Raw genomic sequence first — 16,383 nt, 5'->3', positions numbered from 1 at the left:
GCCAACAGAAGGGCTTCACTTTGCGGTCCTCTCCCACGTGACCCAGCAGGACAGGACAATGCCCATTTACTCATGGTCAGAAGAGAAGCTGCTCCCAGAGAGATAGGGTGAAATGATACAAGTGTTGTCCACCAAAATCTGCAACCTGCAGGCAATCTTCCAGGCTAGGTGATGAGACCAGTCGCAAAAATCGTGAACACAAAGCCCTCCATGTCCCATCCCATCACCTTGAAAAGTTGCACCAAGCACTGTGACCATAAACGGTCCCAGGCTTAGGAGGACCTGCCCTAGCCAATTCAGAAGCTCGATTTGTGAGGTGGTGTAGAATGTTGAACAGGTCAAAGGTCTTCCTGCGACAGTGCAGTTTGTCACAAATTGGGGGGAGTTTAAGGCAAAGCCACCTGATGTCGACAGCCGGTAGAAAAACTAACCCATATAAGTCCGCTAGATAGCTAGTCTAAGCTGACCAACATGGACACCCAGTAGGTTTTTTGCATTGACATCCTTTTTGTGACGTCGTTCACAAATAAAACTGTGTGACACAGGTTCAGGAACTGAAATTGCTGGAGATTCAGTTTCCTGTGGGATCCCTGTCTGTATTGGATAGTTTGCCCCCATGGCTGAGTCCTCTATTTTTGCATTGGGGAGTCTTTGATGGGCCCAAGATTCTCTGCTAACGTGGGACATTGTTATTGCAAATCCCCAAGTCCTCTGGTACACAACAAAGTAAGTTATCACAAAAACAACGGCTCTTTAGGAGAACATTTGCTATAGAAAATAGTGCGCTTATCAATCATAGATGGACACAGAGTACAAAGAGAAAAGAGATTGTGCTAGCTAACCCTAGGGAAGAACACCCAGTCCCTAACGGGGGTTCCTGGCCCTAGGTGGGATGTAGTGCAACGCCTATCTAAGAGGGATTGACAAGAGATTCTGTCCCTAATATTTTATATTTAGGGCATCCACATATAGATTGATTATCATACACAACTTACAAATCCGACAGTCTGTTGATGGACTGGCAGGACTGGTACAACAACCTGTCACCTGGACGACTCTCTTAATTCTAGTGTTAATATGTGTTAGAGTCGCCAGGCGCAGTAGGATTATACCACAAGTAAGACTGATTAAAAGTAATGCTCATTAGGGCTGAGCTTTTAAAAAGCTCTCTCTGCGTGAGTATTAAGTTTAGGTTGTTAAGACTAGTATCTCTGTATTGCTGTGAGAGATATCATGTAGGTTATGAGGACCCTCATGACCAAACTGGTCAACCAGTTTGATGGCAGGTAAGAGTTGGGCCAGCTTCTTCAGGACCTTACTCATGTTTGGAAATGGTTCCAATATCCAGCGTATCTACAATGGAGGCTCTGAAGGTGAATGTATATGTCTCCTGCAGGGAGAAAAAAAAAGGGAGGGACAAACTAGGAAACAGGGCATTAGTGTACCCGTACCTGAGTGTATAAAAACAATGTCGTAGCTAGTCGAGTTACATCTTTCCTCCAGAAAAAAAGATGTGGCTTGTCTACGTTAGAAAAGGGGCTATTGGAGTGCCTTTCCACATGATTGGTTGGTTTGTGTTCTCCTTAGTTTCACTGGGTGCCAGGAGGGGAGGAGGGGCAAGGGCCATGCTGGTGTTAAAACCTGTGGGGTGTTGGAGTCTAAGATGCAATAATCCAGCAAGACGGATATTGCGCGCTTAATATGCATGCTCAGGACATGATTTGACAAATCCAAGGTGCGGTCTGAAGTGGGTGCCTAGTAGGCATGCGAGTGACCCTCAAGGGACTAGCATAGGCTATCTGTTCATGTATCTGATAGCAAAACAACACAAATTATCTCACCGATTAAGGTGTATATGGAAGTGCAGTCAAGTAGAAAGGTCACGGCAAAACTTGCACACAGGTAAATATCACTTGCACTGTTGAAAAATCAAACAATGGGTCAGACTCGGCTATAGCGCGATCCTCAGTAGAGTGGGGCAAATGAAGGTACCCCAGGGGCTTACCTTGGTGGTGCGGTCACTGCATGTGTCAGTGCAGGACATCGGGTCGTCCAGGAAAAACAAACCCGATCTTCCTGCGAAAGGGTATATATACTATGCATCCAAAGTGCTACATGAGTCACGCGAAGCGTGTGTGTATGCTTGCTAATGCCGAACAGAGAGCAAATACAGCGGCCATGTTGGAAAGTGGTTGAACTCTCGGAATTTGTGAAAAATATATACTCCAGAGCAAGAGAGCACCCGGCTCCTATGCTGGGAGAGTGATACTACTAGCACCGCCTGATGTACTGATAAATGTAGTAAATCTGGCGGGATAGTGCTTGGAAATACCAAGTATGTGTCTAAATCTGTCAAGTTCATTTTGTGCCGTGCTGTCTCTACAGTATGTGAAGAGATAAATACCTGCCACTTGGAAGTCTCCATACAGCATAAGTGTGGACTTGTAGTAGTCTCAACATTCACTGCCTATGGCAGAGGAAAAATGGAGGGTCCCACACAGGTTGCATTGGGCACTGGGAAGAATGGGAGAGGAAGGAGCGGCAACAGGTCCAATAATGTGTATGTTGGGGCATGGAAATGTTATACTGAAAATGTAAATACACAGCCCAAATTATTTGAATAGTATGTTGGTCAGAAGCAAATCGCATCATGTGACAAATATTGCAAACTGTGAAACCTGAATGTGACCATTAGGAGTCCATTTTGTAAATGCTGGCCATTTTCTTTTTTTTGTAATGCTTTGCAAATATATTCTGTTCTTCAAATCCACACACGCTGCGAGGTCACAGCTTGAACTCTGAAATGCTAACGTAGACAGGAATGTAGAGCCGTACATAAATACATTGTTTTCCTCTTACTGAGGCCTTGAAGCTGTGCAAAGACCCACGCCTAATCAGTAGCCCAGGTGCCGGTTTGTCTTGCAAGCACTGTTGTAAAAGGCAGTTAAATATGAATTATATGCAACTAACGGTGCTCCTTCACGGAGGATGGTATTTTCTCTGCCTGAGAACTGTTTGATCCTTAGCTCATTAGCCGCAGCGAACAGATAACGTTGCTTGGAATACCTCCCTGCTAAGAACATGATATCTTCCCCTGCGCCAGTGCCCCTTGTTCCCCATAACAGAAAACTGTCTCTGCAGCCTCTGCTAGAATACTAATGTTTAGACTGAATGAAAACTTGTCATAACTGTCAATTACTGAACCCTAGCTTGTTCGTTGTGTATAAGGGCTGGCCGAATGGTATTGTAAAGGATGATGTATTATGTATATATATGACTGCTTTAGCGCTGCTCACTCTCTCTCTTCACACGGTGTCGGGGATCACACGTCGTGAGGCATTGAGACCCGATCGGCCGACTGAGATACTTTGACTAATAAACCAAACCTGTTTGGAATTCGAACCTCACGACTGGCGTGTCATTTAGTATATGGTTATTGGGCCTGTATTCCATATATGGACTAACAATGATGGCGCCTGAATAGGGACCATCCCTGTGATGCTCCATCACATACGTTGAAGGCAAGGACAAGTCGAGGATGCGGCTGTCGGACCGGGATCGGAAGGTGTTCAGGGCACCCCTGCAGAAGTGATTAGATACTCGTCCGCAGATCTGTACACAGCGATCCCTGATCGATGAGCAGTACCCAGAGAGCATCTAGGCGAGGCTCCTGGAAGCGAGGCAAATTGTGCCAGACACGTGGTTGTGATGATTCTTGGTTGCGTCCTGAGAGACTAATTGATTGATCAGGTGAGTCGTGCCCCAATTCTTAAACGTCCCGATATTGGTTGAGTGTTACACTTGCAAGTACAAACACCCAGGGTAAGAAGAGGTTAGAGTTAACCATGCCTGGGAAATTGTCTTCCTGTCTAGTGAGATGTTTTCACTGCGGTAGACAGTCTTTGGAAACTGGCCAGGCCGTGCCACCCGAGGGTTCGTCGACACATGATATGTACATTAAATACAGAATAGGGGCAATAGTGTTTAATGCGGTTTGGCATAGGCAGACCAGAAATGTATCAGACCTTCAGTGGCCGAATAATGGGAGCTTTGAACTAGCGCATATAGAACATTTAGAATCAGTTCTGCTTCACAAAAAGGCCAGACCTGCAGCGTTCGACATTGTAAGGGACGGAGAAAGGAAGCAAATCAACGCTTGAAGAGTAGAGAGAAACATGCAGGTAGACATAAATCAACTGTAGAAAAAGCGCTAGAGCATGATCAACAGAAACAGACTGAAACTATTGGGAACATGGATCGGGCCTTCCAGTTAGACATACAGAATATATATCCATCACAAGCATTGCATACATCGGACGAACTGATAAATAAATGAGTGAAGAAATTATCTGACACAGTTGCACCGCCTCCTTATGTACCTCCTCCTGTTGCTATTCCCACGATTCCATCTGCACCTGCAGTAGCCGACCCATCTGTGCCCATGACATCATTCCCTCCACCTCCTACAGAGCATGAGTTACACGCTTTAGCTGGCAGTTCTGCACCAATAGAGACCGAAAGAGGAAGTATTAGACTGACTCGTAGTATAATTAGTAAGGCACGGAAAGACAAACTGAAACAGTGGGCTGAGACGTATATTGATGATGGCAATGAAGTGGCGGTGCAAAGTGCAATATCTGATCATAGAGGCCCTGGTGAACAGCAGGTATTGTTAGAGTTTATGGGAGATTATCTTGTTAAAATATGGAGTGATTTGACTAGTACAGTGGTACCGCAAGAGTTGCGTGATTTGATTGTCCTTTCCAATTTACGAGATAATGCGGCAAAAATACGAAACATGTAGGGCGAATATTTGTGTTTAAGTGACAACTTGATCGGTTGCATAAAGATTTGATGAGTGAGCGTGAACCGCATATGTCATATGTTCAGAAACAATTTCTTCCGCTGTTGAAACCTGTTAGTGAAGAAATGCATATTTGTACGCGAGATGCGCTTAGATGGATTACGGATACCGCCATTTCCCTGATTGAAGGGCATGATACGTTTAGTCAGTATACACCAGAAATGCAGAGAAAGGTGTTACAGGTTATGGTTGAGTATTTACAGGATGAATGCATGAAAAAGAAGGTTTGTTTTCCTGCCGATTTGATGACTATTTATAAAAGAGCATTTTCGTCTGACACCGGAACTAATGCTTTTTCCCTTGATTTGGCTCTGTTGCTTAATAAACATATAGATGTAGAATCCCCTACGTTACAATTACCTATGAGGGAGGTGCATCCCACGTTTGTCGCAAAAGTAAAGGTTGCCACTGATGGAGCAACTCCAGCGCGAACAATATAAACCCATTATATTGCACAATTTGTACATGTTCCCTTTTCTAGGTAAGAAGTGAACACTATAAAGCAGACGGTCACTGACATTAGGAAAAATCCTGTGGGTTTCTATAAGGAAATTGAATCTGTTTTGAATTCATCTATTTTTACACTGAGTGACATTGATTTATTGTTCCCTGTGATACTTCCTGCGGACATATGGAAACAGATCAGAAGTATAAATGATGTGCCGATGTTAGGCGATATTTGGGAAACTTTGATCAGAGTTGATAGTGAGAGAAAGGCGGGGGAGAAATCTCTGCAAGTCATCTTAACTTTGCCTTCACAAATAGTAGAGAAATTGAAAACTTTAGTGCCTGAGAAGAGAATAGTTTGGGACAAATTGACTGCTTGCCTACAAGGCAAATCACAAGGAGCTACAGATTTTTTTAACCGGTTTGAAGATGTATTTGCAGATTTTAGTGGTCAAGATCTAAGTACCGAACCTGGAAAGAGATTGTTTGTTGATAAGTTTGTGCGAGGTTTGTTACCATAAATTCAGACATTGATAATGACATCTGAAAGTGCATGGCAAGCAAAATCGCAAAGCAAAGTATTACTTATGGCCCAATATTATGAGAACCGAGTAAACTCATAAAAGGATAAGGAAATAAGAAAGAACAGAGATTTGAAAACCAGAGTGTTACTGTAGCAGTTAGCCAAAAATAATAGAGGTGGTGGAAATGCACAGCCTAGAGTCCAATTTGCATTATCATCCAACATGCAAGGGGGTCCAATAGGTACAAACCAATGTGCCTATTGTAGACAAGAAGGCCATGGGTGAGCACAATGCCCGCAATTACAGAATAGAAATGGGTCTATTTTGAGAAGACCGTTTAGAGGTCGGCCAGGAATAGCGGGCTAGAATAGAAACCAGATGCAGCCACAATGTCAGGATAATCAGGTTAACCAGAATCAACAACAGATTGCCATGAATGCTGGAAATATTTTTCATAATCCCTCCAATGCATATTATCTGGAGACTTTACATCTGATGATGTACTGTTCCACCAAGATAGCCCGAAACAGGGATAGGATCCCGTGCCTATTCCCATTGACCAGAAAGGACCCTACATAGAAATGAAGGTTGGGGATAGTGAGCACAGTTTTCTAGTGGACACAGGTGCACAGAAATGTTCTATCGATATATCAGCGGGTTCCAAATATACCACTGTCAGGGCATAGAAGTGTGTCAGTAGGGTTCTCAGGTACGGCAGTAATTATTCCAGTTTCACAACCAGTGCCAATCACACTGGGTCTATTTACTGAATCTTGTCCATTCCTTTTGATGACAAATTGTGGCGAAAATGTGTTGGGATTGAATCTATTGAAGAAATGCAGTAATTTATTGTTCTCCTGATGGAGTATATTTGACGTTTTCGCCACAACAAACTCCTGTTTTGCAATTTGTATCTATGCCATTGCCGACTGAATTGAGTGAAGTTCCGGCTTGTAAATGGGCAGTAAACAATAATGATGTAGGATGCTTGAAAGTAGAACCAGTAAAAATTATTTTGAAGGAAGGGATTACTTTACCACGTATTCCGCAATACAAAATTTCAAATGAAGGAGAAAGAGCGCTGAAATACATTGTGTCAGATTTAATTGCAAGAAATGTAATTGAAGAGATTTCTGGTAGTATTTGCAATAGCCCGATTCTTCCGGTTTACAAGAAAGGTGGGAATGAAATCCCTTACCGTTTTATAAATGATTTGCATGTGGTGAACAAAGTAGTAGATCCCCAATTCCCATTTGTCCCCGATGTGACCACGATTTTAACTATGATTCCAGCTTCTGCATCACACTTCAGCATCATTGACTTAAAGAACACGTTCTTTGGTATTCCCGTTCATCCAGATAGCAGATATTTGTTTGCATTCACATTAGGAGGGTGCTCATTCACATTTACACGTATTCCACAAGGTTACACTGAAAGTCCAAGCATTTACAGTAGATCATTAAAGGAAAAGCTAGATATGCTTGGATTACCGACAGGGTACATATTATTGCAGTATATTGACGACCTCCTAGTAGCAGCAGATTCATAGGACATTTACAAAGAAAGCACTGTCGCATTCTTGACACATTTAGCGGCGTGTGGTCATAAAGCATTGCTAAAGAAATTCCAGTATTGTCGAAAGGAGGTGGCGTATTTGGGCTACCTCATATCGAAGGAGCTAAGAAGATTGAAACCAGAACGCATAGAAAGCATCTCTGATATGCCGATTCCAAAAATGCAGAAGGAAGCCTGGGCTTTAATTGGCATGGCTTCATATTGTAGGCAATGGATTGCTATTTTTTCTATGTAGGAAGTTTTGGTCCTCCCTCTATGCCATTTGAGGTCATCCATTTTGGCCTCATAGAAATGGAAAGATGCTGCAACTATAAATATGTCCTTGTAGCGGTCTGTGCATTTAGTAAATGGTGGAGGCCTACCCCTGAACGCTTGGTCAGCTATGTCAACAGCGAAATCCATGTTAAAGGAGTACTTTTCCAGATTCGGGCTGCCTGTGTAATATGGTCAGATAATGGCCCACATTTTATAGCGGCTGTGATATTACAAATTTATGCAGGTCTCCGAATCGATAAATGATTCCATTCAGCTAGACACCCGATGAGTGCCGGTTTGGTAGAACGCCAAAACGGTATCTTGAAAAATAAATACACTCGGAACCCTTAAAGATGACAAAAATGTCATCAATGTCTCATCACCAAATCACCAAATTGGAGCTAAATGAGTTGTTGTCAGAATAGATGTGGTTGCATTCAAACTGCTCAACATACAAATTGGCCAGGCTGGGAGCAAAAGTTGCCGCCATTGCTGTGCCTGAAATTTGTTGATAGAAGGTGCTCTTAAAAAGGCAGTAGTTTCTAGTGAGGGCTCTCTCTGCCAGTTGCATAATGAAACTGGATAGTACCCCATGTAGGTCGATGCCAGAGTCTAGCAACCGTTGTAGCATGTCTAATGTTTCGCATCAGGGGATCCTGGTATAGAGTGACTCGATGTCAATCATCACCAGCCATTCCTCATCAGGATTATATTCTGGAGAAATGAGTAAAACCAGCATGCTCGTAGAGTCTTTGATGTAACTTCTCATTTTTGGAATTTGATCTTTAACAAAGAAGTCAACGTATTGGGAGAGTGGTTCCAGAATTGAATTAATTCCTGAGATGATTGTCACCTAGGAGGTGGAACAATGCCCTTATGGATTTTAGGTAAGGCGTAAATAGCCGCTAGTCGAGGATGTGGTGGTGTGAGGAAAGATTTTTCTCTGGTACTGATGTGACCTTCTGTCTCTGCTTCCTCAATGATAGGTGCAATCAAAGACTGAAGGCCCAGTGTTGGATCTGGGGGTAAGATCTGGTAGCTGGTCGCATCAGAAAGGAGGGCATTAACCATGATGGTGTAATTGGCTGTATCTAGTATGACAATGGCTCCTCCCTTGTCAGCTGGTTTGATGGTAATTGCTGTGTTGTTTGCTAGATCTGTGAGAGCCAATAATTGGGTTTTGGTGCAATTATTGTTGTTGAAAGGAATGCTCTTTTCAAATTCAACAATCTTTTTTAACGGAGCCTGTTCGAATGTAATAGACTCAGCAGAGTTGGAACACTGCAGAGGAAATACGTGCGACGGGGGACGTACGCCCATGACATCTTGATCTTCAGATGCTTTGTCAAAGAAAAATTGTTTGAGCCTAATTCGACTAACTATGACATTTTTAGATACACTCAGGTACGGGTCCACTAATGCCCTGTTTCCTGGTTTGTTCCTTCACCCACCCCCTTTTTTGTCTCCCTGCAGGAGACATATACATTTGCCTTCGGTGCCCCCAGTGTAGCTATGCTGGATATTGGATCCATTTCCAAACATAAGTAAGGTCCTGAAGAAGATGGCCCAACTCTTACCTGCCATTGAAACCGGTCGACCTTTTTGGTCATGAGGGTCCTCATGACCTTGATGATATCACTCACAGCAATACAGAGATACTAGTCTTAACAACTTATACTTAATACTCATGCAGAGTGAGCTTTCAACAGACGGTCGGATTTGTATGTTGTGTATGATAATCAATCTATATATATGGATGCCCTAAATGTAAAATATTAGGGACAGAATCTCTTGTCTATCTCTATTAGATAGGCATTGCACCACAAGCCACCTAGGGCCAGGCACCACCGTTAGGGACAGGGTGTTCTTTCCTAGGGTTAGCTAGCACAATGTCTTTCCTCTTTGTACTGTGTGTCCATCTAAGATTGAAAAGCGCACTGTTTTCTATAACAATTTTTCTCCTAAAGATCCGTTGTTTTCGTGATAACAAACTGTTCTCTGTTAATGGTTAGGGAAGGCAGTTGTCCTCCCGCAGTGTCCTTGGACCTAGCCTATTGTCCCCACGTACACAACAAAGTCATACACAGCAAGAGTTAAATATTACATATAAGTTCAAACTCCTTCATCTTCTTGATGAACATGTTCCTGACAGCAGTAAAATACAAATAACAAATTGTGATGCATTGTTTGACCAAGTTAAAGCCCAAAAGGCATAATACTAGTGCATATTATTCCTTTCAAAATGCATACAGTTTAAGTCAATGTTAAGGTTGTTTAAGGGCTTATTCCTGCTACTCTCACAAACAACTGTAATCAATCAAGCTGGGTCTCACAGTGTCCTGGTCCTCAAAGCCCTCCTCAGGTGTTTGGCCTCTCCAAAAGTCAACTAGGTTTGTTGGGTTTATCTACAGAGGAAAAGTCCCTTGTCAACAGAATGAGTATTAAAATTGAATATCGGTCTCAGACAGTTTTTCCTTTCCCTGAGATACTTTGGGCAGCACAACATAAAATGGATTATATCTTCTTTTATGCTGTAACAATGCAGGCAACAATCTCAGTCATGTCTGCTTCACCTCTGCTCCAACATGCCGCAAAAGAGGGTAATGACAAAGTTCAATGACTATCTCTAATGTAATAATGTATAAATTAGCCATGATGATGAGTTACTCAGGCCATACCGTGTGTTAATGGACAACGGCACGAGTTTGCTCAGGCCTTAAATGATGGTCTTGTAATGTTACCACCTGGTATGGCCCGGGTAACTTGTAATTATGGCTATTTGCACCGCTGGTTTACATCCTTGGTGCTTATAGGCATTTATTTCTTTGAAAAAAAGGGTTGAGACGAGCGTGCATCCGATTCTTTTTTAAATAAATACTAATCTAACATGGTGGCCATGGAAATGGAAGTGAGCCTCCAATCGAAGCCCCATTTCATGGCTGGTATCAGACTTGAGAGGAGCGGTGCCACAGTGCTGTGGCGCCACAAACTCTTCAGGTAAGAAGGTGGAAGGGAAGGGGTGGGATGAGGAGCGAAGGGGGAATGGCAGGGGGAGGGAGAGAAAATGGTGATGCAGGTGCTGGCAGTTCCAGGGGTGCTTGGAACGTGGGCTTATACTGTGGGGTTTACCCTGCGTTTCGAACAACTGGATTGGCTGGGGCACCTGCCCCAAGTGCTAAATACTCATAATACCTTGTTTATGAATCAAATAGCACTCTGCAGGTTTAAGTCAAGGGTGAGTCAGAGTAACTTCTTTGTGAATCGGCCCCTATGTCTCCAGCATTGCACAAAGATAGGGAAGAGTTCCCTCATCAACCAATTCAGTTTCAACCACAAGAAACATGGAGATAGAGTCATGAAAAGCTTGCCAGCATGTCACCAGAACCCTTTCAACCCCCAACTACATACCCTTCCCAGGTTTCTAAGGTTTATAGTGACATTTTCAAATGTCACAATTTTGAATGCCTTTTTCTCGAATGAAAAATGGCGGAAAAAAATGTTTGAATGTTTTTATTTTTTTATTTTTATTTTTTTAATGGGGGGGTTTCCCCCAACCCCCCGTCTTTTTTATTGACCCTTTTTTTTACTAACTAAACCCCAAAAACACATATAAAATAAAAATAAATATATTCAACATTTTCTATTCAACATTTTATTTTCGACAAAAAGGCATTCGAAATTGTTCATTCGAAATTTTAACTGGATACCGGTTTTTAAACTTCAAAAAAGCTTTATAGATTGATGTGGTCAAGGAGCCATCTGACACTGACTGTTCTACTGTCTAGGCCCACCCATCCCTTCAAGAAGGGGCAGGCACTGCTATCAGTGCATTCTACTTACCAAAGACAGCAGATAATAGGAGCTATAGTCTTACAATGTGGTGAACTGCACCACCCTGTTCCTCAACTGGGCATTATCTCAAACTTCTCCCTCATGTACTTCACAGTGGCATGCAAGGCAGTATACTGCCGCTCTATAAAAAACAAATAAAAGATTATGTGTCACCTAATGTGTAATCATCAGTGATAGCGGGACTAAACAAAATCCATTCTGTCATAAATACCAATACAAATATTAGCAAGAAAACACAAAATGGAGGCGCATCACAATCGACAAAGCCCTTCTGCAGGTTCTATGTGATATTTCGCATTTTGAAGGTTGCACACAAAAAAGACGATTTTATGCAGCCTTCAAAAGTGGAAATATCACACTTCTGGTGGGGGTGGAAGGGTTTCGTCCGCCAAACTTCCCTTTTCCCTCTGCCGCCTCCCTTCCCTGTTAAAAGCTTTCCCCAAAATTCCCCGCCACACTGACACAAACCCACACAAACACTCAAACACAGCCACACTTACCCTGGTCCCCCGGCCACTCCCTCCACGCCACAATCATTCCCCCTGCTCCCCTACACAGACACACACAAAACACAACACTTACCTGGGACGCCTGCAACTTCTCTCTTCCTGCCCGGCCGTGCCTGCCAGCCCCTGTGACAGTTCGATTTAGAAAGACCGCTGTCTTTCTAAATGGATCTTTTTTGTTTTTGTTATTTTTATAAACAGATTTTCACCTAGAATGCTTCTGCGCCCACTTTGCAAAAGCTTCAACCGCAAAAACAAGTTCCACATACAAGGAGAGGACACGCATGTTTATCATGACGATTCATAACTTTTTAGTGTTACGACATAGAGCCAGCCCACCTTAAGAGAAGATCCACCTTAAGGGAAGAAGAGGGAAACCACGGACAAGGGGAGGAGGGAAGGAAGAGGAGGGGCTAGTAGAGCCCGGGAAGGCAGAAACTATGTAGAGGGCAATAAAGAAGGTTGCTCTATACACTGGCTCCCGTGCATCTTTGTACGCCATGCCCCTCGGGGCCCGTGCACACATCGGTGAAGGTTAACACCCTACCGTGGTCCACAAGAGAGCCACAACAATTGGCGTCGAAAAGAGACGAGCGCCCACATTGTGCAGCATAGTGGAAGGTGCGGTGCACCCAGCAACGCGGAGCCCAGCAGAGTGGTGTCCGGTGGACCAGCGAACAAAGAGTACTATGGGCCGCACTACAGTAAAGGTACGGCGCGCAACGGCACCCAGCGGGCACAGGAGGCAACGGTGAGCCCAGCAGAGGCCCAACAACCCTGGCGTCACATGAAGTGAAGGTGGGCAAAGGAGACCCAGCAGAGCTGCCGAGGAGGCAGCGCAGAGGGCAGACGAGGCCCAGCATCATGAAAGAAGCACGAACATGAAAGAAGCATGAACGGAGAGGTGATTGACCCCAGCAGACGATGATACACCAGGCGGTGAGGACGGGCAGCAGTGCCCTGCAGAGCGGTGCGGGTACAAGCCGGCGGAAACTACTCACCTTGTTTGGAGGCTGCCGTAACTTTCCCCCTTATGTCGGGTCAAGGATCAGGGTCTCCGATGTGGACAAGCAGTGGATGAATGCCAAGCCGGGCCCCCAGAGCATGAGTCACTTGCGCTCTGTCGCCACCAACCAGGATACTATTTGCTCTGGAGGTCGTGTCTGGGCGGCACGCATGCTTCGTGCTTGGGACACTACTCTCTGCGTAGGAGAAGAGCCCAGCAGCACGCCCTGCAACTGAAGAGTGGCGGGTGAGCAGAGCCTAGCTGCAGGGACACCGCGGAGGAGGGTCAGCGACTGCGACCAGCAAAGCTGCGACAGCAATACGACATTGGGCAGTGAGCGACGCAGAGACATCACATGTGAAGATTCCGGTAAGAGAAGCCAAAGCCCAGACACTATCAGCCCACAAGTGCCCACAAATGCCACCACGCGCTACCCAGCCTCATCAGCAAACGAGGGGAAGGGACATTGAAAAAAAAAAAGAACACCAGGGACAGCCAGTGCATGTGGCGCTTATGTTTGCCACAAGCCCAGGAAAGCATGAGGAAATATCGCCTACTACCTTACCATCAGTGAAAAAGAAAGGAGGTGCCCGGAGTGACGGCGGGAACGGAGAACGTCAGGAAAGCAGTACCGTGAGGAGCAAGTGTTGGGGGAAGATCTTGAGGATCACGAGGAAACGACACATGAGACGGCCACAAGAGAAGATTGCCCGAGGAGGGGGCCACAGATGAGAATCTCAAGGAGAGGGCCACAAAAGAGATAGCCCAATGAGGGGGCCAAGGACCAATATCGCCCAAGAGGGGAGGCCAAGGAAAAATATGGGCCAAGGAGAGGCCAAGGAAGAGTACCGAACAAGGAGTGAGCCAAAGAAGAATACCGCCCAAGGAGTGGGCCAAGGAAGAATACCGCCCAAGGAGTGAGCCAAGAAAGAATATTGCCCAAGGAGGGGGCCAAGGAAGAATACTACCCAAGGAGTGGGTCAAGGGAGAATACTGCCCAAGGAGGGGGCCAAGGAAGAATACTGCCCAAGGAGGGGGCCAAGGAAGAATACTGCCCAAGGAGCGGGCCAAGGGAGAATACTGCCCAAGGAGGGGGCCAAGGAAGAATACTGCCCAAGGAGGGGGCCAAGGAAGAATACTGCCCAAGGAGGGGGCCAAGGAGAATACTGCCCAAGGAGGGGGCTACAGGAGAAATTGCCCAAACAGAAGGCCACAGGAGAGATCGCCCAAGAAGAGGGTCAAACAGAACGCTGCCCAAAGAGGGGGACATGACTCAGATGGCCCAAAGAGAGGCCAAGATGAAGTAACAAACAGAGGGAGAGACGAGAGCCCCTACGGGGCAGAAGGAGACTGACCAGGGCTGGAGTGGTCAACTGAGGCCGCTGGGGAGACGCGCTAGGGTGAGGGAGACCCAATGCAGAGAAGCTGTTGGAAAATAAGCAGCGCCAACCAGCAAGCAGAGGAAGTGAGGAGCACCCACAGCTGACAGTGAGCTGCACCCACCAAAGGGAACCGACCACGCAGCTACAAAGATAAGAACACTGGTAGCAACAGATATGCAATGCCGCCAGGGTGCATCACACAACAAATGGGGTCCAACTAACGAGTAGGGACACCACGGGAGGAACACGAGCAGAGGCAAGGAACGACAGCTAACAGTACACAAACATGCCTACCCAGAAAGTCAGCCGGAGATGAGGCACGCGGCAATCAGCAACAAAGGCTCCCACGGTCAAGTCGTCAAGACCACAAAGACAAGGGAGTTTAAGGAAACCCTGCAGCGGCACACCCGACATACGACACAACCAGCTACCAATCAAACAGGCCCAGTCGAGTGAGGGGACAAAGGGAGCACCACACCTAAACCCAGATCCTCCACCGCCTGGAGAAGTACCACCAGCACCGGGTGATGTCAAAAATTGGAAGCCCATCAAGAGAAGCTCATCACCATATGCAATTGCACACCCAATCCACTGGGGGGAAGGAGGACGGGACAACAAGTGCCCCACGCACCTTCGGGAGAAAGCGGGGCTGGAGAGGCAACACTCCTAATTCGGACCGTGACCAAGACTAATACTTCGGAGTGCAAGAATCAATGCTAGTAAGGACATCTCACTACGTGACCATCACAATGCGGAACATAGCACCCCGCACAACAATAGCATGCATCACAACCAGAGCTGCCCGCATACGGCCCTCGCCAAGAGTACCACCCTGCCCACCAAGGATAAGCAACCACCACAGAAGTGAAGACTGGCAGGGAGGGAGTACGTCTCAGCACGGGAGGCCCCCCCAAACAATGCAAAAGGGCAGCAGGAGACACCCACCGCTCGAGATAATAGCCGACAGTAAGCAAAGTGCATGCAAACACCTAGCCGGCCCAGCAAGAGGCAAGAGCAGAGTTGAACCACTGAGAAGGCCACTGGCAACCAGGGTACCAACGGCACCATCAGGCTAAAGAAGATGCCAGCAAATCTACCAGGCTAGAGTTGTCAACAGCCACCATGACGAAAATGGCACCCCAATCCACGACTACAATGAATACCTTGATAGGCACCATAATAACCCACAACAGTGGCAACCGAATGGCACAGCCGGCAGCACAAAGAACGAGGTAATCAAGGACTATACCAAATACACACACCAGCGTGGACACGAACACGGAGGCCATGGGAGAGGGCCTTACTCCAGGCAGCTGCGCTAGGCTGCCACACAGGTCCTGGCGTGGTTGCAGAGAGGAAGAACAGCGAAAGGGAACATGATCAAGGCGAATACCACGACGGCCGCCAGAACGCAGGAGAAGAAATACCAACCCCTACAAAGATGATAAGCAAGGGGGGAGGGGTGTTACGACATAGAGCCAGCCCACCTTAAGAGAAGATCCACCTTAAGGGAAGAAGAGGAAAACCACGGACAAAGGGAGGGGGGAAGGAAGAGGAGGGGCTAGTAGAGTCTGAGAAGGCAGAAGCTATGTAGAGGGCAATAAAGAAGGTTGCTCTATACACTGGCTCCCGTGCATCTTTGTACGCCATGCTCCTCAGGGCCCGTGCACACATAGGTGAAGGTTAACACCCTACCATTTTAGTATCATGGATTCCTAACAAAAACTCAGACTAATATCACAGTGGTGTCCAAAAAGCCACAGATTGCTCCCGCTGCACAGTGACAGCATGACCACAGTTGCGGACTGCACACAATGGACTTTGTGTCAGCCGTTATGCAGAAGTGTGACGTGTACACTTGGGTATGAGTGAAACCAGAGGCGTTGCTAAGGGGGCCTGAGGGAGCTATAGCCCCAGGTCTTTTGGGTGTAGCCCCGGATAGAAGCTCAAATACTACAACCAAAACGCTAGC

Source organism: Ambystoma mexicanum, chromosome 8 (genome assembly GCF_040938575.1).
Source record: "Ambystoma mexicanum isolate Mex_15411 chromosome 8, UKY_AmexF1_1, whole genome shotgun sequence".
Classification (NCBI taxonomy): Eukaryota; Metazoa; Chordata; class Amphibia; order Caudata; family Ambystomatidae; genus Ambystoma; species Ambystoma mexicanum.
Note: the sequence above shows the minus strand (reverse complement) of the source record.